The 25,692-nt window shown below is 37.4% G+C and overlaps 1 protein-coding gene across 1 annotated transcript in view; it reads left to right on the plus strand.

Moving 5' to 3' along the window:
• The window catches only part of kcnq1.2 (potassium voltage-gated channel, KQT-like subfamily, member 1.2), a 162,417-nt gene that overhangs the window by 135,515 nt on the left and 1,210 nt on the right, over window positions 1-25,692 (plus strand). The window lies entirely within an intron of this gene.

Genomic DNA, 25,692 nt, shown 5'->3' on the forward strand with positions numbered 1-25,692 from the left:
AATTAAATTGGATCAGTCAGTCAGATGTTATTAAACCTCAGAAAATATGCCTTGCTCATAAAGCATGTACCGTATGAGGTTAAAAATGAATCCCACCGCATAACATAATCCTCAGAGAAGCTTAACCAGGGTTGCAGTTTGATGAGAAATCAGTATTCTGTGCCCGAATTTGCATAGCGTTGCGCAGACTTGCATGATCTTATGACATATTATTAAAGCTTCCACTGAAAACCCACACCAAATATTCCTAAACTCTCAGCCTTTTGGTTATCCGCCTGTCAGAATTACACACAGTATGTGTTTCAGGGATTACACAGAATCCAAATTTATGAATGGAGCTTTTTTGTTTTTACTCAGAAAAAACTAAATCGCCAGAACCAGGCCAGGCACAGAAGGGAAATGACGGATACTTATAATGCCTCAGGTTTAATTTGCAGAATTCACTGTGAGCTTTTTTTTTTACATGCTCTCAGACAGGACTGATTGATGGGCCCTAAGATTACAGAAGCAGAAAAATATATTTTCTACCCAAAGGCTATACAAGTGTGACAAAGTTTCATGTTACAAGCCATCTGTATTTTACTTGTAGATTATGATCTTTCTCGTCCTGTGTGTGAGCATGCCTAGACATGATGTGGAGTAGAAGATTTGAAATCATTACCTTCTTTATAATTCCTTCTAAATGTCCCTAAAATTTGACAAGCAGTATCTCTTTCTCTTTCTTTACTTCTCTAATATCAGGAGGATTGGAGCTATTGGAGGATAGTTATACTTAATTATTATTATTGCTTTTCATTACATTGTAATTGCACTGTAATGTATTAAAAAAAGAAAAAAAAAATCCACAATTTATTTAAAATCTGTAGTTTATCAAAGTGGTTTCGAAATGGTTATCCAAGTGGTAGATCACTGGTTAGGGCTCTGTGTTACTGATTGGAAGGTCAGGGGTTCAAGATCGAGTATGGCCAAGCTGCCACCATTGGGCCCTTGAGCAAAGCACTTAATTCTCTGTGCTCCATGGGCGCTGTATCATGGCTGACCCTGTGCGCTGACCCCAGCTTCATATTTCTACAGGATATGCAAAGAAAGAATTTCATTTTGCACCAATATACAAGTGAGAAATTAATGCATTGCTTAATTTCTGTAATTTGGACTTCACTGCGTCTTAATGGGTAATATCTTCCTTTTTACTCAAATGGGTTTCAGTAAATCATGCAGCGTCTCGCTACCTGGTGACGTGAAATCATAAAATGTGCATTATAAATCAAATTTTACTTTTAATAAAATTAGCACTTTTGTACATTTACTTAAGTAGAAATGTAAAAAGAGTACAGTTACATTTACTTTACATTAACAGACTATTTCACAAGCTACACTATATTGACACCTGACTTTTTCCAGATGTATGTGGTTCTTCCCCAAAGTTTTACCCCAAAGTTGGAGGCACACAATTGTAAAGGATGTCTTTGAATGTGCAAGCGCCTTCTAAAATCTAGTCGAACATCTTCCCAGGAAAGTGAAGAGAATTATAACAGCAAATCGGGAATAAATGTGGAATGGGATGTTCAAAAAGCACATTGGTTGGCTGTCAATAATCTTTTGCCCATATATTGTATATTCTGTAGGCTCTAGATGTACAGTACAGACCAAAAGTTTGGACACACCTTTTCATTCAAAGAGTTTTCTTTATTTTCATGACTATGAAAATTGTAGAGTCACACTGAAGGCATCAAGGGCTATTTGACCAAGAAGGAGAGTGATGGGGTGCTGCGCCAGATGACCTGGCCTCCACAGTCACCGGACCTGAACCCAATCGAGATGGTTTAGGGGTGAGCTGGACCGCAGAGTGAAGGCAAAAGGGCCAACAAGTGCCAAGCATCTCTTGGGGAACTCCTTCAAGACTGTTGGAAGACCATTTCAGGTGACTACCTCTTGAAGCTCATCAAGAGAATGCCAAGAGTGTGCAAAGCAGTAATCAAAGCAAAAGGTGGCTACTTTGAAGAACCTAGAATATGACATTTTTCAGTTGTTTCACACTTTTTTGTTATGTACATAATTCCATATATAATTCCACGTGTTAATTCATAGTTTTGATGCCTTCAGTGTAAATCTACAATTTTCATAGTCATGAAAATAAAGAGAACTCTTTGAATGAGAAGGTGTGTCCAAACTTTTGGTTTGTAGTTACTAAAAAAATTGTGAACAACATAATAAAGTAATATATATGGGGTTAGGATTAGGGTTAGGGTTATTGCAGCAGCTGATAAATCTTGTTGGACCTTTCAGATTGTTTCTCCTCTTGCTAATCGACGCTCATTAATAGCTGGAAGATCGTTCGCTGGATTTTGTAATGCTTAACATTTTATAGCCAAACATTAATAGAAAAACAAATTAATTTAGCCCCGAACTGAGTTAGTGTTTGGAGAAGTGATTCAGACAAACGTTAATTATCAATGTTCGTTTTGCTAACCGAGCTTGAACGACTTACCGTCGCATTTGTGCCGTCTGAACTGATTGATGTTGACAAACCCTTTCATTGTAACTGTAAATGTGGTTAAGAGGATTATGTAGTGTGGTGCAGTCTATATCATTATCGAATCCAATGACAGCGTATACGCATAATGCTGTTTCTTTGAGAGATTCAGGGTGTTTGCGGAGGTTTTAGACACCGTTAATTAAGATTAAGTCTGTATTCGGGACGGCATGTCGAGGTGTGGGTGTGTTTGAGCGTGTGTGTGTGAGTGTGTGCATGCTTTTGAGGGGGGTGTCAGACTGTCTGCAGCATTTCATGATTAAAGCATATGGTTAATGTGTACAAAACAAACCCTAGCAGTCATTACAGTGGTGTCAGCTGCTGTTAATGGGTGCACAAGGTGTGTTTTTCTGTCTGTGGAGCTCGACATGTCTGCCTGTAAGCTCAGCTCTCTGTAGACACAAAGACACACTTATGGCGTGCAAAAGCGCAACTTAATATGTTAAAATTGGGGCAATTCTCTTGTTGAATTTTACCACACTAAGTGTGCGAAGGTTAAATCTTTCCTTTCATCAGTCGCATTCTTTTCATTTGCGAACATGAGTAATTCTGGGCAAGCTACACTTTGGTCATACACACACCATTCTAGGTTGTAAGATAGAAGAATATGTGTTGAATTGTTTCTAGTTCAGGCGAACTAGAACACTATTTTCTTGCAGCTTGTCATACATTTCAAAGATAACCTTCGACACCACAAGCTGATTGAATCAAATATATTGTATTACAGAAACAATGTGGTGTAAATACTATTAGATTTAACCTTTTACCATTTTACCTCCTCAGTGCATATACACAATAAAGGGTGTAACACACATACCACTATCCGTATCTGGATATGTTTCTGTGTTTGTGTTGTGCCTGGAATATTTTTATCGGTATTTGAGCTCTGATTTCAATCTGAAGTGGGCATGACATGCACCTTCAATGAACTTCATGCCCTCGGAAAAATAGAGGAAAAAATACAAGCACTGTCAGGACGGTGTGTGATTTCTGGGCCTGAACATTTAGTTCACAGTTGATTTCAACTCAAGATGTAATCCAGCGGTTGGTATTTATGTTTGTAATTAATGTTTTTGCTGGTTTTATTTTGTAAATTCCAAACAAATGATTAGCCTAATTGAATTCACCCCTGATGAGACATTAGTATGTTTATATTGGACTTTATATTTACTCCTGTGTGAAGTAAATAAAATCTTGTGTGCCTTTTTTTTTTTGGTCTTGTGTACTTATTTCAGTTGTGATTCACAGGATCCAAATGCTGGGTAAATTAAACAAACAATAGCTATGTGTCTGTGTGTGATATATTAGTGATGTTTTACCTTACCTCGGTTTTTAAGTCACAGTTCAATAAAGTTAGAGGGAAGAAATGCAAAATAGGATATTGTTTGTCGTTTTTTAGTTTCAGTTTTTATTTTTTATTTGTGATCATCAACAATTGAACCAATTACATTTTTAAAACAAGTTTAAATAAAATGCCTGCCTGGTTACAAAATAGTAAAACTAATATTTTAAATAAAATGAATACATTTTTTTTTTTTATTACATTGATTCAATTGAGTAATCAGTTAAATAGGCACAAATTAAATTGATTAAATACATAGAAAAATTAAATTAAATTGTCTACATTTGTTAGACCCCATTTGGGTAATACAGCTGTGTATGTAAGTGTGTGTGTGGGGGGGTTATGTTTAATATTGAATTGAATAAAAATGTTCTACATAACTTATTTCAGCATACTTTAACAAAAGTCTTTATTACTTCCATCCTTCATTCATTCACTCGCTCGATATGTGGAATTGTCAGGATTTTCTCCTATTGAAGGAAATTCTTCAAGCTAGACATAGAACGCTAAAGAAACCATGGTGCCCTGACATTAGCGCTATAGATTCTTTTGTGTTTTCATGCATGCGCAAAAAAATCTTACATAGATAGATGTGCATAGAGTGAGTAGCCACAATGACACTGCACTAAGTATAAAAATAGTAATCATTTAATAATTATCATTTTTGAAAATGTGCTCAAAGTGCGAGGCTGAGACTAAACAAACTTGCAGTTGGCAACTTAAGATGTTTCTGAGGAAACTCAGACTTTGACTATGTACCTGTCAGGGATCCACCAGCCACACCCTCGCCAAACCCTCCTATCACTCCAAGCAGCTCTCCTACTTACTAATCATCCACACCTGGCCCAAATCAGACATCACGCTATATAACCTCCGTTCATCCACAAGCTCATTGTTTGTTCTACAGCTTAGGTTTATGAACATAGTCGGACTACCCAATCTATACTGTTTGGTTCTTCATTGTGTACAAGATTCTGTATGTTTGTTGCTCTCTCTAAGCCACAGCTTTCACCTGGGTTAGTTTAACCTGAGTTTTGTTCCTCATTAAAAAGATCTTCGTGGATTTCACTTCGGTTTCCGGCACATTCTTTTCGCCTGACAGTACCCCCTTCGAATTTTATTATATATTCTTAAGGGACAATACTGTAGAAATTAATCTTGGATAAATTTTGGAGTAGTCAATGTGCAGCTAGATTTACTGTCCTCTAAATAAGTCGACATACAATCATTATTGTCAAAATAACAGTCAACAAAAGTGAGTACACCCTAAAAGATAACAGCTGTACATGATGTAACCATCAAAGCCGCATGTCCTATTCATCACGTTCATGTTTTTTGTCTGTTTGACAGGACCATACAAATTTGTGTATCTTGTATTAGAGCAGTTAAAATGTGGTGCTTTAAGTACAATTCTCTCATACAGACCACTGGATGTTCAACACACTTTTGTAAGATACTGTATATCAGGCATAATATTATGACATTATACCCTTATGAGTAAATAACACTGATTCATCTCTTCATCATAGCACCTGTTAGTGGGTGGAATATTATTAGGCAGCAAGTGAACATTTTCTTAAACTTGATGTGTTAGAAACAGGAAAAATGGGCGAGCGTAAGCATTCAAGCGAGTTTAATAAGAGCCAAATTGTGACGCCTAGACGACTGGGTCAGAGCATCTCCAAAACTGCATCTCTTGTGGGTTGTTGATGGTCTGCAATGGTCAGTATCTATCAAAAGTGGTACAAGGAAGGAACAGTGTTGAACCGGCGACAGGGTAGAGGCTCATTGTTGCATGTGGGGAGTGAAAGCTGGTCTGTGTGATGAATTAATACTGTTAATGCTCGACCGGTCAGGAGTGGGGGACCAACACAATATTAGGCAGGTGGTCATAATGTTATGCCTCGTTGGTGTATATAGTAAAAGTTTTGAGAAAAATTGAGGTGTTTTAAAACTTATAAAAGTATTGGAACACCTAACTTTTTTAGCCATAGAGGGGCATTTTTTCTCCAATCTGTTAGAGGCACACAATTGTATAGGTTGTCTTTGGACAAAATCTGCCCCGTTTATTGTTCATGGCACTTTCTTCCTCCACCTGCTCTGCTCTGCTCAGCCAGCAGCCCAATCCACCACCCATGAGACTCCACCTAGCTGGGTGCTGCCTGCTGCAAACATGTATTTTTAGATAGTAGGTAAACACACATCTAACGCCTATCAACCCCTGCCCAAACTTCCTACCCTTTCTATGTCTCCCTCGATTTTTTTTCTCCTGCCGGTCGTGCCTCCCATGCAGCCACTTTCCAATGAAAGAAAGCAGTCACTGGGCAGATCACTGTCCCCTTTTAGTCACAGTGTTTACTTAGGATGGCTGAAATCGAGCCCTGCAGAAAATAAATACAGGTAGGGCTTTCAAGTCTTAAAAAACCTGTGTGCGGGGTTTCTATATCGGACTGGATGACTGCTTTAGGCCTTGCCACAGGGGTGGTTTTATTTGATGAGCATGTGGTTTGAAGGAACATGAGTAAGAAATGGGTTTCATGTATTTCTGTCACAGACAAATAACCAGTATTAAATTGCATAACAATTATGTGCATTCACCATAAAAACACAAAAAACAGGTTGTTTGTGTTGATTATACATGGCAAGCTGACCAGCTATATCTGTGTGCTGAGAATGAAATCAGATACAGATATAAGTAAAAAAAAATTCTGGAAATAATTTTGGAGTGTGTTTGCACTCATTCAACTACTAGTGTGTTAGTAAAGGTACTGATGTAGGTGAGGTGAGGAGACCTGGGGGTGTAGTCAGAGTTTCAATTAATACCAAAGGTGTGCGGTAGGGTTCAGGTAAGAGCTCTGAAGCAGGAGATCTTCCACTCCAACCCATGTTAAGCATATCTTCATGCAGTTGGCTTTGTACACTGGGGCATTGTCATGCTGGAACAGGTTTGCGTCTATTAATTCAAATGAGAGGAAAATGTATTGCTACAGCATCCAAAGACACCCTGTAAAATTGTGTTACTCCAATTTATGTGGAAACAATCAGGGGAAGAACCCTGTGGCTGGAAAGATCAGGTGTGTTAGTGGTTTTTATAAAATAAAAAAAGCACAACACATTTGTTTTATAATGTATAGCAGGCGAGTGTGTGTTTTTCTTCATTAAAGTGTTTGGTCCCAGTACAATCTGATTTGGGGTTTCAAAATAAATTTCCATTCACAGTTGGTTTGTTCTGAGGCAAAAATTTGTTTAAAAAAGTTGTGAAAGAAAAAAAAAGTGTAAAGCTACAGATTTGTGACAAATAGTAAAAAACAACAAAGTGCCTTATAAAGGTTATTAAGCCACCAGAAATGCCTTCACCTTCCGAAAATATACTCCCTATATTTAGTGGCTTTTCTTATTATACACTTTTTAATCCACAAAACTGGACTAAATTGAGACTGTGTCTGTCCCCCGAGCGAAACCAACATATAGGAATTCTCAGAAAGTCTGTTTTAGTAACCTGATTAACATAAAATTAAATAGGACTGAACGCACAGCCAGCACCTCTGATCTAAAGATAGGATTGCTGAATATTAGATCTCTCACGTCTAAAGCGCTTAATGTAAACGAAATTATTACCGACCAGGAGTTTAAAATAATGTGTTTGACAGAAACATGGATTAAACCAAATGAATATTTAGCATTAAATGAAGCGAGTCCTCCTGGGTATAGTTACATACACCAACCCCGTCTAAATGGCAGAGGAGGCGGAGTCGCAGCTATTTATAATAATAATCTAAGCGTCACACAAAAGACTAAACACAAATGTAAAACATTTGAAGTTCTTTACACCAGCATAAAATATTCAGTGTCTGAAAGCAGGTCCAGTCAGACAATTCCACTCATTATTATTTATAGACCCCCAGGGCCCTACTCTGATTTTCTCATAGAATTTGCAGATTTCATCACAAATTTAGTTACTTCTCTAGACAAAGCATTAATTGTTGGTGATTTTAACATTCATTTTGATCATCAGGAAGACTCCTTAAGAGCAGCTGTTGTGTCCATTCTAGATTCAGTTGGAATTAATCAGAATGTTATAGGACCCACTCATAGTGGTGGACACACTCTCGATTTGTTGTTAACATTTGGATTAAAAATAAAAAACGTAGTCATAATTCCACAGTCTGAAGCTATTTCAGACCATTATCTCATCTCTTTTAAAATTTGCCTCAGTCATTGCATTACTACTTCACCACGTTATCGTGTTAAGCGTACTTTCACGTCAGCTACAACAGCGCGTTTTATTAACAATCTTCCAGAAATTACGATATTAGATAGATCTCCGTCTGACCCTGCAGAGCTCGACTGGGCCACTAAACACCTAGAATCAACATTACGTTATACCCTAGATGATGTAGCTCCCCTTAAGACCAAAATGATCAGGGAGAAAAAATTAGCACAGTGGTATAATGATCATACACGCACCTTAAAACAGACCACTCGAAAATTAGAACGTAAATGGCGTCAAACAAAATTAACAGTATTTCAAATAGCATGGAAGGGGAGCCTCCTAATTTATAGAAAATCTCTTAGTGCTGCTAGATCAGCATATTTCTCCACCCTCATAGAAAATAACAAGCATAATCCTAGATTTTTATTCAGCACGGTAGCAAAATTAACAGGGAATAAAAGCACTGCACTCACATGCACACCATCATTAGGTACTAATGATTTCATGAACTTTTTTAATAATAAAATTGAAAACATCAGGCAAAAAATCCAGACGGTTAATATAAAGCCAAATTATTTTACAAGTAACCCTGTAGACAGCAGTGTAATTATAACAGACAATCAATTACAAAGTTTTACTCCTATTCACGAGAATGACTTAATTTCATTAATTTCCTCATCAAAATCATCAACCTGCATTCTCGATCCCTTGCCTACAAGTTTCTTTAAACAGATCATTCCAGAGGTAATTGAACCTGTTTTAAAAATAATAAACTCTTCCATTAGCACTGGTTTTGTACCAAAATCCTTCAAACTGGCAGTTATCCACCCCCTAATTAAGAAACCTGACCTTGACCCATGTCAGCTGTCCAACTACAGACCAATATCAAATCTTCCCTTCATAGCCAAAATTTTGGAAAAGGTTGTAGCACAGCAGTTATGCTCACACCTACTTATGAATAATATTTTTGAAATGTATCAGTCAGGATTTCGGCCTCATCATAGCACAGAGACGGCGCTAGTTAAGGTGGTAAATGACCTGTTATTGGCCTCTGATCAGGGTTTTGTCTCCTTACTTGTTTTGCTCGACCTTAGTGCAGCTTTTGACACCATTGATCACACTATACTACTTGCTAGACTTGAGAACGTTGTTGGAATAAAGGGAACGGCTCTCTCTTGGCTCAGGTCTTATTTGACTGATCGCTATCAGTTTGTTGATGTTAATGGTGAGTTCTCCACACTCTCTGAGGTAAAGTTTGGTGTTCCTCAAGGATCTGTCTTAGGCCCTCTGCTTTTCTCTTTATATATGCTGCCTCTTGGAGAAATTATTCATAAACATGGTATTAGATTCCATTGCTATGCTGATGATACACAGCTATATATTTCAGCAAAGCCAGATGAGAGAGATCAGCTTAACAATGTTAAAAAATGTGTGAAGGACATTAGACAGTGGATGCTCGATAACTTTCTTCTGCTAAACTCAGATAAGACGGAAGTACTTTTACTAGGACCACATGCAGCTAGAAGCAAACTTTCCGATTACCTAACATCTCTGGATGGTGTTTCTGTTTCAGCGTGTACGGCTGTCAAAGACCTTGGTGTGATTATTGACTCGAGTCTTTCCTTTGAGGCTCACGTGAATAATATTACCAGGATCGCCTTCTTTCACCTTAGAAATATTGCTAAAATTAGAAATATGATGTCGTTACAGGATGCAGAAAAACTAGTTCATGCTTTTGTTACTTCTAGATTAGACTACTGTAACGCTTTACTGTCTGGGTGTGTGAGTAGGTGCATAAATAAGCTTCAGTTAGTTCAGAATGCAGCAGCAAGAGTCCTCACTAGATCTAGGAAATATGACCACATCACCCCTGTATTAATCAGTCTACACTGGCTCCCAATCAAATCTCGCATTGATTATAAAATTTTACTACTGACATATAAAGCACTTAATGGTCTTGCACCACCGTATCTGAGTGAACTTCTGTACCAGTATGATCCTCCACGCCTACTTAGATCAAAAGGTGCAGGCTATCTGTTGGTTCCTCCAATAATGAAGATTACAGCAGGGGGCAGATCTTTCTCTTATAAAGCCCCGCAGTTATGGAACAGCCTTCCTATCAGTGTTCGGGACTCAGACACAGTCTCAGTGTTCAAGTCGAGGTTGAAAACATATTTATTCAGTCAAGCCTTTAATCAGTAGATTTTTTCTCAGGTAAAGGCTCAGATCTGGAGGGAACATTGATATAGAGTGTTTGGTGAACTGGGATATTTGTACGCTGTCGTCCCCTCACATTCACGTGTTCACTCAGGTTTGTTGATGGTGGTGTGGTGGGCCGTCTCTTATCCCAGAGATCCCTCATGTCTGTGTTGCCTTCTGGTTCTCCCTTTTAGTTATGCTGCTATAGCGAGTCTTGCCGGAGTCCAAACTGCACAGTGACTTTAACTCTCATGCAACAATAGGTACACTTAATAATCCATATCCTTCTCTTCCTGTCACCCTCTTCTCTCTCTCTCTCTCTCTCTCTCTCTCTCTCTCTCGGTCGAGTTAAACATGCTCCTGAGGCTCCAGTGACCACTGTTCCTGCCCCTCTCCCCCCCGTGGATCTTCCCACTTCATCCAGGCCTGCCTGGATTGGACTGTAGTTGATGTCAACAGTCTCCTACACTGACTCAGAAATACACTTCGCTTTTGATCATCATCACTGCACCCCGCAACATTGTATACCCGCCACAAATGGACATTCGGTGTAACCCAGATGAGGATGGGTTCCCTCTTGAGTCTGGTTCCTCTCAAGGTTTCTTCCTTATGCCATCTCGGGGAGTTTTTCCTTGCCACAGTCGCCAGTCGCCACCGGCTTGCTCATCAGGGACAAACTTACTCATAAAGAACATATTCATTTTTAATCACCGCATTATCTGTGTAAAGCTGCTTTGAGACAATGTTCATTGTTAAAAGCGCTATACAAATAAAAATGAATTGAATTGAATTGACTAATGTTTTACCAAAGTGGTACTGTCATCAATTTTGAACAGGAATGACCCTCGAAACTTGTTAGCAAGACGCCAGAGTGTTGTTAGCAATGCTGTGTTATGCTAGCAAACAAGGAAATGTGTCTGACTAGCTGATCTAGCTTTGTGAGAAATTAGGACATTTATGATCCAGCTTGGACTCTGCATCCACCTTTGTGCACTAAATATGATCGATGCCATGTGTGCTGAGTAACTAATAACAAATAATCCGGCATGATTATTACTGATGATTATGATTATATTGTGGATTCATCATTGCTCAGGATATGGCCCGAAAATCATTTTCAAACACTGACAACCGTCTCACCTTTTCCCTGCTGTGTTGACTCTAATTGAAACAGACTAGTCAAAAGGAATGCCTCTGCCGTCCCTCAGTGGGTGAGAAGGTGTTTCATTTTCATGCTAGTTTAGAATTATGCACAAAAAACTCTCTACCTTGGTTAAAGTTTTTACACTTGCTCTTGTTAATGGCCTTCATGACATTCCATGATGAATATGATGCTGATCCTTTTTTTTGCAGAGTACAGCTACAGCCGTTGAAGGTGTCAGTAAAATCTGAAACATCTGCTCTTTATTTGGGGTTAATATGTATTATTTGGTTCCTGACAGGTGTATATGACTGATGTTTCAAAACACAAGTTCAAACATGATTGTTTTATTCAGAGCAGAAGCACAGATCCTGTTAAAAGTGTGTGCAACCAGGTTTTTCTAAATCATGGATGTGTCAACTTTTTATCCACTGTAGGTATGAGACCTTTCTTCAGAGATGTTCAACACTATAATTTAGTAGCTCCCAAACACATTACTTGCTCTATCCAAAAAGTTGACTTTCTGGGTGGCCCTAAGGACCAGTTTAAGAACCGACACTAGAACCTGTAGAGCTCCAGCCTAGGTTTTTTTCAGTTGTTTTGTAGCGTTTCTCATATCAGAAATGAAATTCTCAAAACTATTTGTTGAACCTCATCATAAAAATAATTTCTCATTTCTTTAAAAAAATTGCAAAAGCTATGGTACATTCATTTAATTGATTGTGTACAATCACTAAAGGCGAGTGTACGGCATCAGATTAACCAATGATCAACTTGTTCTCGAAAATAGGTCAAAGGAAAAACTTTTGTAAACTTTTAATTGGCAAGCAAATACAGACAGAACAACAGAACAACAATTTCTGAAAATGGATGAGCAACCAGAAAACAAACGACTTTTAATACAATACAGTAAAAGTGTGAATCCTGTCCGGTCTCTTGCAATCAATATACCAAATACAGTAACATGTGCATTTGTGCTGTTGAAATTCATATTTACCATACAGAAGAAATACAGGAAATACTGACACCATGCACCATCATACTGACAACAGATAGATAGATAGATAGATAGATAGATAGATAGATAGATAGATAGATAGATAGATAGATAGATAGATAGATAGATAGAACTTACGTAGAGATACGTAGACAGTTAGATACGTACGTAGATATATAGAGAGATATAAGGATATAAAGATATAAAGATACATATAGATAAAAATAGTGCAGATGTAATGAGAAGTAAAAAAGATGTACTATGTAACATGTACATTGAATGTATAATTGTACAGAGGCTAAACATGACTAAACTCTTGTTTTTGAACAGTGACAAAAGGACTTCTGATTGGGAATGTGATGTTCGTTGACACACATTCTTACTTTTGAGAGATGAACTAGATTTTGAGAAAAGTATAGACTTTTGCAAGAAATCCAATGTGCTGTTTGTACAAATAGTTTTGAGAAATGCATTTACTGGAGGATGATTTAAGAAAAACTCTATTCACATTTAATATTAATGTTATTCAGGTCTGAGTTTGCTTAAATGACCAAAAAAGTTGAAGATCCAGTAAAGCTTTGATCAACATATCGAAAGGTGTGACTTGCATCATATATTTTTCGAACAAAATACCACACGAATTGGCACATTTTGGGGACTTGTTAACCCTATCCTTACTCTTAGTGAGATGAATTAAAGCCACTGCAGTCCCCTTTTCTATCCTCTTTTGTGTCCTGGTGTGATGAAGCAGCTGGAGGGAGTCACTGAGTCTATAAAGACACCAGTGTTCACCATGCAAGACAACACGGCCTGCTGAGATCCGCCTAAACACTTCCTACCAGTCTACATCTGTCCCCACACCCTCATGTTTATAGGACACTTGTTCTGCTCATGGTGCATGTGTGTGTGTGTAGGTGTTTGCATGTGTGCACTAGCTTCCTGTGTTTAAGAGAAAAAAGGAGTAGCAAAAAAAAAAAGAGAGAGAAAGACAAAGAGAGAAAGGATGAAAAAGGAGAGAGAAAAAAAATTATGTAAGGATAAAACACAATTCTAGGGCTTCATGTTAACTGTGCTGCCCAACAAGCCGTCATTAATAGCCCCATCCCCTGGTGAACACATTTTAAAAGTAACCACAAGACTGCCCAAATAAGGAATTTTCCAGAGGCTGATTCACAAACATGCGCACGCACACACACACACACACACACACACACACACACACACACACACACACACACACACACACACACACACACACATGCACAGATATACACACATGCACCTTCCCCCCTGCAGAGCTTATGAAAAGGGATTTGTGACCACACCCTTGGGCGAGCACCAGATACAAGTAAAGAAAGGACACTCAGCTGCCTGCCTACACAACAAATGTTTTGAGGGCCAGCTGGATGTCTGTGTTTGGCTGTTACAAGAAGCTTTGAGATTTATACCCACACACAGTGTAGGTTATAAGTCTTAATAAATCAAATGAGTTATGATGACATTAAAAGTGGAGTCAACTCATTGAAGTGCACTAAAACAGGAAAATAGAAATAGTGGGTTAGGCACATATATATATATATATATATATATACAGTGAGGAAAATAAGTATTTGAACACCCTGCTATTTTGCAAGTTCTCTCACTTAGAAATCATGGAGGGGTGTGAAATTGTCATCGTAGGTGCATGTCCACTGTGAGAGACATAATCTAAAAAAGAAAAACCAGAAATCATAATGTATGATTTTTTAACTATTTATTTGTATGATACAGCTGCAAATAAGTATTTGAACACCTGAGAAAGTCAATGTTAATATTTGGTACATTAGCCTTTGTTTGCAATTACAGAGGTTAAAGGTTTCCTGTAGTTTTTCACCAGGTTTGCACACACTGCAGGAGGGATTTTGGCCCACTCCTCCACACAGATCTTCTCTAGATCAGTCAGGTTTCAGGCCTGTCGCTGAGAAACACGGAGTTTGAGCTCCCTCCAAAGATTCTCTATTGGGTTTAGGTCTGGAGACTGGCTAGGCCACACCAGAACCATGATATGCTTCTTACAGAGCCACTCCTTGGTTATCCTGGCTGTGTGCTTGGAGTCATTGTCATTTTGGAAGACCCAGCCTTGACCCATCTTCAATGCTGTAACTGAGGGAAAGAGGTTGTTCCCCAAAATCTTGCAATACATGGCCCCGGTCATCCTCTCCTTAATACAGTGCAGTCGCCCTGTCCCATGTGTAGAAAAACACCCCCAAAGCATGATGCTACCACCCCCATGCTTCACAGTAGGGATGGTGTTCTTGGGATGGTACTCATCATTCTTCTTCCTCCAAACACGTTTAGTGGAATTATGACCCAAAAGTTCCATTTTGGTCTCATCTGACCACATGACTTTCTCCCATGACTCCTCTGGATCATCCAAATGGTCAATGGCAAATTTAAGACGTGCCTGGACATGTGCTGGTTTAAGCAGGGGAACCTTTCATGCCATGCATGATTTCAAACCATGACGTCTTAGTGTATTACCAACACTAACCTTGGAAACGGTGGTCCCAGCTCTTTTCAGGTCATTGACCAGCTCCTCCCATGTAGTTCTGGGCTGCTTTCCCACCTTCCTTAGGATCATTGAGACGCCACGAGGTGAGATCTTGCATGGAGCCCCAGTCTGAGGGAGATTGACAGGCATGTTTAGCTTCTTCCATTTTCTAAGGATTGCTCCAACAGTGGACCTTTTTTCACCAAGCTGCTTGGCAATTTCCCCGTAGCCCTTTCCAGCCTTGTGGAGGTGTACAATTTTGTCTCTAGTGTCTTTGGACAGCTCTTTGGTCTTGGCAATGTTAGTAGTTGGATTCTTACTGATTGTATGGGGTGGACAGGTTTATTTATGCAGCTAATGACCTCAAACAGGTGCATCTAATTTAGGATAATAAATGTAGTAGAGGTGGACATTTTAAAGGCAGACTAACAGGTCTTTGAGGGTCTGAATTCTAGCTGATAGACAGGTGTTCAAATACTTATTTGCAGCTGTATCATACAAATAAATAGTTTAAAAATCATATATTGTGATTTCTGGATTTTTTTTTTTAGATTATGTCTCTCACAGTGGACATGCACCTACGATGACAATTTCAGACCCCTCCATGATTTCTAAGTGGGAGAACTTGCAAAATAGCAGGGTGTTCAAATACTTATTTTCCTCACTGTATATATATATATATATATATATATATATATATATATATATATATATATATATATATATATATGAATCAGAATGCTTTATTGCTCCCATAGGTAAATTGTTTGCTTTTTGTTGTTCACAGTAAAAGATTGACTGTAACTAATGTTAGTAATTAATTACAGTGGACGCCACTTATCTCGACCTCGACGTTTTTGAAGTGGACCCGCCAAATTCTCGCTTTGTCTAAGCATTTTTTAATGGTTATGTCGACTTTTTTATGTCGCCGAACCCTGATATCTCGAGCACAAGGGGGAAAAATTTTCCATTTAACGTCAGTTTTCTCGATCGGCGCTGTGCAGCCGCAGAAGAACTCGCAAAAGTGGCAGAAAAATCAAACCTTACAGATGCTACAGGTGTTGTATTGTATACTTGTATACTTGTATACTATGCTTGGTAGGGGCGCGGAACGTGGGATAAGCAGCAAAAGCATAGAATGAACAACTGGTGGAAAGGCACGTACCGGGATACGCATGTGCGATAACAACGACCGCCGTGAACCAACATATAGATAAACATGTATGTACATATTTATAGCATGCCTTCATCAAACAAATCGCAGCAACGCTGTTGTGTAAAAAAAACCCTCCAAAAACACATGCATGTGCATTCTCATTTATTAACGCACATCATGTAGATAAAGAAATTTGATTTTTGTTTATTTTGATCATCGGTTATCTCGATGCTTTTTGGCAACCCCCTAGGACATCGACATAACCGGGTTCCCCTGTATAATAAGTTAATCAAACTAATTAAAAATTAAACAGTAATAAATTATTATTATTATTGCACTGAGATTATTTCACGTTATTCCAGTTTTTAATTTCTCAAATCATCATTCCCATCAGAATAAAAAGTCCGTTTGTCAGGTTTAATCATGTTGTCAGTATGACGGTGCACAATTTCAGTATTTCTTGATGTAAACTATGGTTTGGATTACGATGAATGAAAATGTTCATCCATTCTCAGAATTTATAATTCTAGGTTTTGTATACACTTTCCAACAGAAGGTTCACAAGGTTTACCTTTGACCTGTTTTAGAGAGCTAGTTGATTATTGGTTGATCTGATTCTGCTCACTGGCCTTTATTAGTGACGTTTAAGATTCATCTGCACAATTTATCAATTCAACACATTTACCAGATAAAAGTTTAATAGAAATTTAAGCTTGACAGAACTGGTTTAACCATTTTGAATTCAATGACTTATGCAATGAACTGATGCCAAATTGTTTTGGGGGTTAAAACTAATCAGGTGAAATCAGTATAATATATTTTGATCAACATGAACATAAACAACTGATAATGTAGGAAACAGCAGACACTTGTACTAAATGTACTAAAGCATTCGCAATTTGATCAAAGCAACGAGAAATTTGCTCTTCCCATATAAACTTTCATGCAGCATTCAACATGTGAAGTAACCCTTTGTTACCATGTCCAAGAACCCACAGATTGCAGTTGTGGTTTCAAAAGTGAAGGCTCAACTGAGAGTGTTTGTATGTGTGTGTGTGTGTGTGTGTGTGTGTGTGTGTGTGTGTGTGTGTGTGTGTGTGTGTGTGTGTGTGTGTGGGTGCTGATTGTACCTTCAAGAGTGTCTCAGAAACAAAAGCATCTTTGATTAAGTACTCTGTGCAGAGAGAAAGAGAGAGAGAGAGAGAGAGAGAGAGAGAGAGAGAGAGAGAGAGAGAGAGAGAGGGAGGATTAAAGTTTGGTGGCACGTGGCAGTAACCTTGATTCTTATCGTGTGCATCAGGTGTTCGCAGTCTATTTCCTGCTCTTTAAAACATATCCCTATCTGTCTTTCATTTGTATTCAGTTGACTGGTCTGACGGCTTTCCCTTAGCTTAGTCGAGTTCCACCATTCTCGTTCTTTTTTTTCCCCCGGGCTTGTTATTCACTTACTCACTGACTCTCTCTCTCTCTCTCTCTCTCTCTCTCCCTCTCTCTCTCTCTCTCTCTCTCTCTCTCTCCCTTTCATATTCTCTTTACTCCTCTGTCCCTGTTCACTACGGTTTATACACAAAGAACATATTGTATCTGCCAGTGTTAAACAGGGCATTTGGTAAATCTGCCATGGTGAATCTGACCTTGGCAAATTCTGTGCTCACTCTTTAGTTGCATTTGCAGGCCTGGAGTCACCTACACCCAGCTTCCTGAAACTTCACCCAGATTTGTCCTCGCTGTTTCAATCATTCAGGAAGCAACAGTCATAGTGAGCTTCAAGCATCTCATCATAATTACACATAGTGTTCGTTATCATCTCTCTTTATTTCTAATCATAAACCACAGACATCATATTGAAGAAATATGAGTCAATACACATCAGCGTATTATAAACTAATACATCGGTGTTACAGTTTTTCTCAGTTGCATTGGAGCGTTTCTCAGATCAGAAATGAAATTCTCTAATATACTTGTTCAAAATCCACATCATTTAGTCACTTGTGAAATAAAAGCATTTCTCGTTGCTTTGATTAAATTGCGAATGCTTTAGTACATTCATTTATTTAATTGTGTACAAGTGTCTGCTGTTTCCTACATTATCAGTTGTTTATGTTCATGTTGTTCAAAATATATTATACTGGTTTCTCCTGAATAGTTTTAACCCCCAAAACATTTGGGAATCAGTTCATTTCATAAGTCATTGAATGCAAAATGTTTAAACCAGTTGTCAGAATCTGTCATCTAAAATTTCATTTGAATCAATTTCTTTTTGTAAATGTGTCTTGAATTGATGAATTGTGCAGATGAATCTTGAATGTCACAAATGAAGGCGAGTGAGCAGAATCAGATCGACTAATAATCAACTAGTTCTCTAAAACCGGTCGAAGGTGAATCTCGTGAACCTTCAATTGGCGACAGAGCGAAACACAGAATTACAATTTCTGAAAATGAAGGAACAACCAGGAAACAAACAAATAAACACTATTACACTACAGTAAAAGTGTGAATCCTGTCTGGTCTCTTGCATTCGATATAAATAAAATATGCAATCAAATAAATGAATTTGCGCTGTTGAATTTCATAGATGCCAAATTTAGCTTTGTGCATTTTCAATCATCGTAATCCAACTGTAGTTTACATCAGGAAATACTTAAACTGTGCTGCATCATATTGACAACATGACTTAACTTTACACTGCTTTCCTCAGTTGCTTCGGAGCATTTTTCAAATCATCCTTGATATTTGCAAAGCAGTAAGTGCATTTCTCAAAACAATTTGTAAAAGCAGCACAATACATTGGATTTCTTGCAAAAGCCTTTGCTTTTAGTTCATCTCTTAAAAAAAGTATTTGTGTCAATGAACATCTCATTGCCATCAGATAAGCAAGTCCTTTAGTCATTGTTCACAAAAATGAGTTTCAAAATGTTTAGTCATGTTCTCAGTATGATGTTGCACGGTTTCAAAATATTTCCTGATGTAAACTGCGGTTTGGATTCCAATAATAAAAAATGCACAAGGCTGAATTTCTTCTGTATGGTATATATGAATTTCAACAGCACACATCTATTTATATTGATTGCATATTTGATTTATATTGATTGCAAAAGACTGGACAGGATTTACACTTTAACTGTGCTTTAAAAGTGTTTTTGTTCTCGGTTGTTTATCCATTGTGTTTTTATTGAAATTCTGTGTTTTGCTCTGTCGCCAATTGAAGGATCACGAGATCCACAAGTACACATGTAGTTTTGAGAATTTCATTTCTGATCTGAGAAATGCTCCAAAGCAACTGAGAAAAACTGTAAACACCTTTGGGATGAATGTGAACGCTGACCACACCCTAGGCCTCCTCGCCTCACCTACATCAGTACCTGATTTAACAAACACTCATATGGATGAATAAGCAAAGATTTTCTCAAGGATACCAAAAAATCCAGTGGAACATCTTCCCAGAAGAGTGGAGGTCAACAGCAAATATGAGGACTAAATGTAGAATGGGATGCTCAAAAAACACATACAAATCTTGTGGTCTTGAACTTTTTGTCTATTGTATAGTCAGTGTGACACATTTTGGCTGTAAGCAGTCTTTGTAATGGTGTGTGTGTGTGTGTGTGTGTGTGTGTGTGTGTGTGTGTGTGTGTGTGTGTGTGTGTGTGTGTGTGTGTGTGCGCACAGCAATAATTCCAGCAATGTCTAAAACGTTTAAAATAGATATTTTATCTGTATAGCATTTTAACAATGGACCTTGGCACCAAGTAGGTTTATTAAGGTTTATAAACACCATTATCTCTTGTCTACGACTACTGATATGGCATGAATCTTTTCTAACAAAGAAAAGAATTCACTCAAGATTTGAGCCCCAAATGCTACTCACTCTTATGAACAGGATTATTTTTCTTATCACTGAGTTTTTTTATTGGGATTTTCTGTGAAATGTGTTTGGGTGGACCCAAAATCATACCAGATGTCAGAATTGGAAAACCTGGTTCAGGCCTTAAAAAAAAAAAAAAAAAAAAAAAAAAAAAAAAAAAAATTTAACTCATGAAGAATGAGAAGCATTGAGGTGACTGGGTGTTTTGATGTGTCATTGATTTGGAGGAACGAGTCTCATTGATTCTAATATGCAAAAATTATATTATTTGAATAATTAAATAATGATAGGTTTAGAATAGTTTTACAAGCAGACAAATTAAGAAAGTATATTGCTGCCTGTCAAATGAAGAACACCCTAAATATTAGTATTTCCGCAAAAAACTATATTCAATACATTAAAATTGGAAAATATAACCACTGAATAGGTATAAGTGAACTGAGAAATGCATTTCTTTATACACAAACCAAATATTTATTGTTCCCAATCAGTGAATTATAATAAATCTTCCATTTTATCTCCTAAACAGCATGAATATTTCAAATAAAAATTATTCTGGACCTATAAGATTCTTTGCTTTTCGAACATCCTATTCTACATTTAGTCCCAAATTGCTGTTGTAATAACAGGAAGATGCTCCACTAGATTTTTCAGTGTGCCTCCTAGAGATTTGTGCTCATCCAGCCACAAGAGTGTTAGTAAAGTCAGGTACTGATGTAGGTGATGAGGTGCAATCAGCATTCCGATTCACTCCAAATGTGTGCTCTTCCACTTCACAACCATGTAATCCATTTCATGGCGCTCATTGTGTGTACAGTGGCATGCAGGAACAGGTTTGGCTCTCCTAGTTCAATTAAAGGGAAGATTACAATTGTTTGGCTCCAACTTTGTGGTAACAGTTTGGGGAAGAACTACACATGGCTGGAAAACGTCAGATGTCCCAATTCTTTTGTTTATATAGTGTATAAAATATTTTCAATATGAGATAAAAATTGTTTAACCTCAAAAACTATTTTATACTGTCTCTATAATTGGGCACATGATGTACAACATAATTTTCGTTTGTTTGGGGTGTGGCAATAAAATTAATCAAATTGTATAAAAAACTAATCTTTGAGTGTATGAAATATATCCACACAGTGTATATCAACAGATTTGTGACAAATGAAAGGAAAAACCAATATGATTTTGAGCCACAGCAGGTTCCATTCAAAAACTGAACGTTATTTCGTATATTCCGTGTATATGCTTTTCTCATGAAACACTTTGGAATCCACAAAACCTGTACTGTTTCACCGAAGTGGCGCTCGTGAACGCTTCTGAACAGGAACAAGTCTCGAGTATCGCTCGTTCCAAAGACTTCAAAGCAGCGTTGCCATGGGACGATGTCATGTGCTAGCAAGCAAGGAAACAACAGTTAAACGGTAAACAAAAAAACACAAACAGAGAACAGAGGGTGTGGTGGACAATTGTTTAAAAGGGAGGGTTGTGTTGCATTCGAAGGACACAGGAAGGGAATGCGTGGTTTGTGATTATGAACGTGGACAGCTGTCCTGTACAGTGAGTCAAGTGGACACAAATGTTCTGCACACGGGCAGGGACAATACTAACCCATGTTGATGAGTTCTAAAACTATATTTGGTCTAACGCCCTGGTTAATTCACAAGTTAAGCGTTATGTAAAAAAAAAACACTGTCAATACACACATAATTCAATTCAATAAAAACATTTTATTTCGACTTTTTTATTTTAAGAATATTTAGACTTTAAACAATGGACATTGTATCAGAACTGCTTTACAGATATAAAAAGGTTTTAAAATTGTATAAAAGAATGCATAAGTTTGTGAACTGTGGCAAGGAAACCCTCCCTGAGATGAAATTAAGAAGAAACCTTCAGAAGAACTAAACTCCTGAGCCAATGTAGTAGACTGTTGATATTAATTACAGTACAAATCCATCCTAAAATTTCGAGTTGGTTCAGTAACGTCATGCATCTTTAATACACATGAATGTCTTAAACATAAATAATTAAATAGTGGTGTACTGGTGAAGTACACTGGGGAATCTGGGGTACATAGTAGTCTGGGTTGTTTTCACAGTCCTTAGCATGTGTTGAGAACAGCTGAGGTCTCACCTGTCTTTGTATCATATGTTCCCAAACATTGAAAGTGTCAAAATGACACTATGAGCAGCCACACTGGCTCGCTTACACCACCAAACCAGAAAGCATGTAGCTTTACTACAGTGTTTTGGTTTGGGTTTTGTTGTTGCTTTGGAGCATTTCTCAGATCAAAAGTGAAATTCTCGAAAATTCTTTTTCAACCTCAACATCATGAAGCCACTTGTGCACAACATAATAGCAATTTTTGAGAGTGAATGCTTTTGTACATTCATTTAATTGTTTGTGTACAATTGTCTGCTGTTTTCTACATTATCAATTGTTTACTGTTTCGTTAAATGCGAAATGTTTTAGTTTTTTTTGGCTTGAATGAATAAATTGTGCGGATAAATCTTGAATGTCGTTAAAGAAGGGGAATGAATGAATTAAAGATCAGCCAAGCCTTTGTAATCCTTTAATTGGTGAGCAAATACAGACAGAGCAAAACACAAAATTAAAATTTTTGAAAATGGATGAGCAACCAGAAAACAAACAAACTCTAATACAGTAAACGTGTGAATCCTGTGTGCGGTCTCTTGCAATCAATATACCAAATACATGTGTGAATTTGTGCTGTTGAAATTCATAAATGCCACACAAAAGAAATTCAGACTTGTGTATTTTCAATCCTTGTAATTGCTCCAAAGCAACTAAGAAACTCTAATAGGAATATACAGGTCAATGGTTTTAATAGAAAAAGTCCCCGAAAACACTAAACCGAAAAAAGCTTCGAATCTTCACGACGGTAAGGATCTAAGCTCTAAATCGGGCGTGTTGCTCAGGCCAGGTTTTTAAACTAAGCTGATGAAACTGTTTCTTTCATTTTGGATTCTTTACGGGTCAGAGTACTGCTGCTAGCAGGACAGGAGGAATTTCTAATCTAGCGAAGGCCATGAGTGCTGATAATGCGGTAGATTACCAGTGACATGTTTATAATACAGTTTATAATACACCCCTTCAAAGAAGAAGGGAATGTTCTCTCCTGCTTTATGAACACGTTTTTATGTCAGTCTTTTTGTTAATGGAGTCGGGTGCAATTTAGGACTTTTTGGGAACTGGGATGGTTTTATCTTATGACGTCAGCAGTGTGTGTGTGTGTGTGTGTGTGTGTGTGTGTGTGTGTGTGTGTATATATATATATATATATATATATATATATATATATATATATATATATATATATATATATATATATATGCATGTCAGCATTTTTCCAATTAAACTGCAATATATAGTAAATAATGTCATGCTTTAGAAAAGAAATGTGCTATAATCTTGAGTTGGATGATGGGATACATACACTTAGCATCAGAAAGCGTATAAAAATAAATCAATTACCTACAACTCCAACACACTAAAGTAAAAGCATATTACAGTTTTTCTTAGTTGCATTTCTTAAAGTAAGTAAGTGCATTTCTCAAAACAATGTGTACAAACACCACAAAACACATTCATTTATTTGATTACATATCTGGTTTATATTGATTGCAACAGACCAGACAGGATTCACACTTTAACTGTACTGTGCTTGTGTTTGTTCATTCCCTGATTGTTCATCCATTTTCAAAAATGGTAATTCTATGTTTTGCTCTATCTGTATACACACTAGTTGATCATTGGTTGCTCTGATGCCATACACTCGCCTTCATTGGTGAAATTGGTTCATCTACGCAATTCATCAATTACAGACACATTTAAAAAAAAGTTTAAAAGAAATTTAAGCTTAACAGATGATGACAACTGGTTTAACCATTTTGCATCTAATGACTCATGCAATGAACTGATGCTGAGATATTTTTGGGGGTAAAACTATTCAGGTGAAACCAGTATGATATATTTTGTTCAACATGCATATGTATGTTGAACAAAATAACTGATAATGTAGGAAACAGCAGACACTTGTACACAATCAATCAAATGAATGTACCAAAGCATTCGCAGTTTAATCAAAGCGATGAGAAATTGCTTTTAGTTTTGAGAATTTCATTTCTGATCTGTGAAACGCTCCAAAGCACCTGAGAAAAACTGTAAAGACAGTAGATAGAACACATCTCTACATAATAAAATAAACTTGCTCTTGCTCATGTGTCCTTTTAAGACTGCGGTTTTTAACATGACTGATCCCCCATCATTCTTAATAGTGCTTATTAAGTTCTTTAATTGCTTTGATTGCTTTGAAAAAAACGAAAGTTATTTTATTTTATTTGTTTTATCTGACCATGGAATCCGATTCCAATCAAAGTTCCAGTAGCGTCTAGTGAACTGGCGTTTATGTTTGTGGTTAGATGAAGGAAAAGTCTTTCTTCTGGCAAACCTTAGAAATACTTCGTTGGCATTGAGGTGACGTCTAATTGTAGATTCGTAGACTTGGTGACTCCAAAATGCTACTGCTTTCTGCAAATCTCTGTCTAGGATCCCTCTAAAAGTTTTTTTTTTCTTTTTAACCATCATGCATGAGGGCAAAATATAATTGCGTTCCAATGAGGTTCATTTTAGCTTCGGGTATTTTTGTCTCCATTATCACCCATATTGTAGACATGGGCATTTTAAGAGGTGCAGCTGTTTTTTATGGCAAGATTTATGAACATGCATTTGTCTCATTTTATTTCTGTGTTCTTGGATTTTTTTGTGATCGACAACAGAGGAAATTCAAACTGTGTTTTACCTCATATTTATGTGCAAGTAAAACAGGAAGTTATGCATGACTGCTTAAGAGTTCCTAAACATGCGGGTGAACCTGAAAATGGAAAATATAAAAGTGCACACACTTCAAGTACATTTGGAACTATGTTTTGTGGATTAAAAAAAAAACACAGGCTCTTACACTCAATTGATCTTGACATGTAAGACTGAAACAGACCTAAACAGATATTAAGACATTAATATTCTTCAAAACAGCTTTGATCTATTGAGGTATGGACTCCACAAGATCTCTGAAGGTGTGCTTGTGAGATGGGACCTCCACAGATCAGACTTGTTTGCCCATCACGTACCACAGATGCTAGATTCCACTAAGATATGGAAAATTATGGCGGGTTTGAACTCTATTTTAGTTTTTTGCTTTTTTGCAACACGATAGAAAGCATTGTCTTGCTGAAAAAGCAGTGGTGGATGAAATACACAAACCATGTACTTGAGTAAGAGATTCGATTAAGTAGAGATTCACTAGATAAAATATTACTTCAGTAAAAGTAAAAGTGCACCCTTTTTATGACCGTTTCACCACTGTTCCTTCTTTGGACCACGTTTAATAGATACTGACCAATGCAGACCGGGAAACCCCACAAGAGCTGCAGTTTTGGAGATGCTCTGACCCAGTCGTCTAGACGTCACAAATTGGCTTTTGTTAAACTCGCTCAAATCCTTACGCTCGCCCATTTTTCCTGCTTCTAACACATCAACTTTGAGGACAAAATGTTCACTTGCTGCCTAATAATATCCCACCCACTAACAGGTGCCATGATGAAGAGATAATCAGTGTTATTCACTTCACCACTCATGATACTATTAAAGCTATCAATGTGATGGACCGTTCTTAGACCTTTTATTTACTGACCCA

The sequence above is a fragment of the Silurus aristotelis genome (genome assembly GCF_946808225.1).
Source record: "Silurus aristotelis genome assembly, chromosome: 7".
NCBI lineage: Eukaryota > Metazoa > Chordata > Actinopteri > Siluriformes > Siluridae > Silurus > Silurus aristotelis.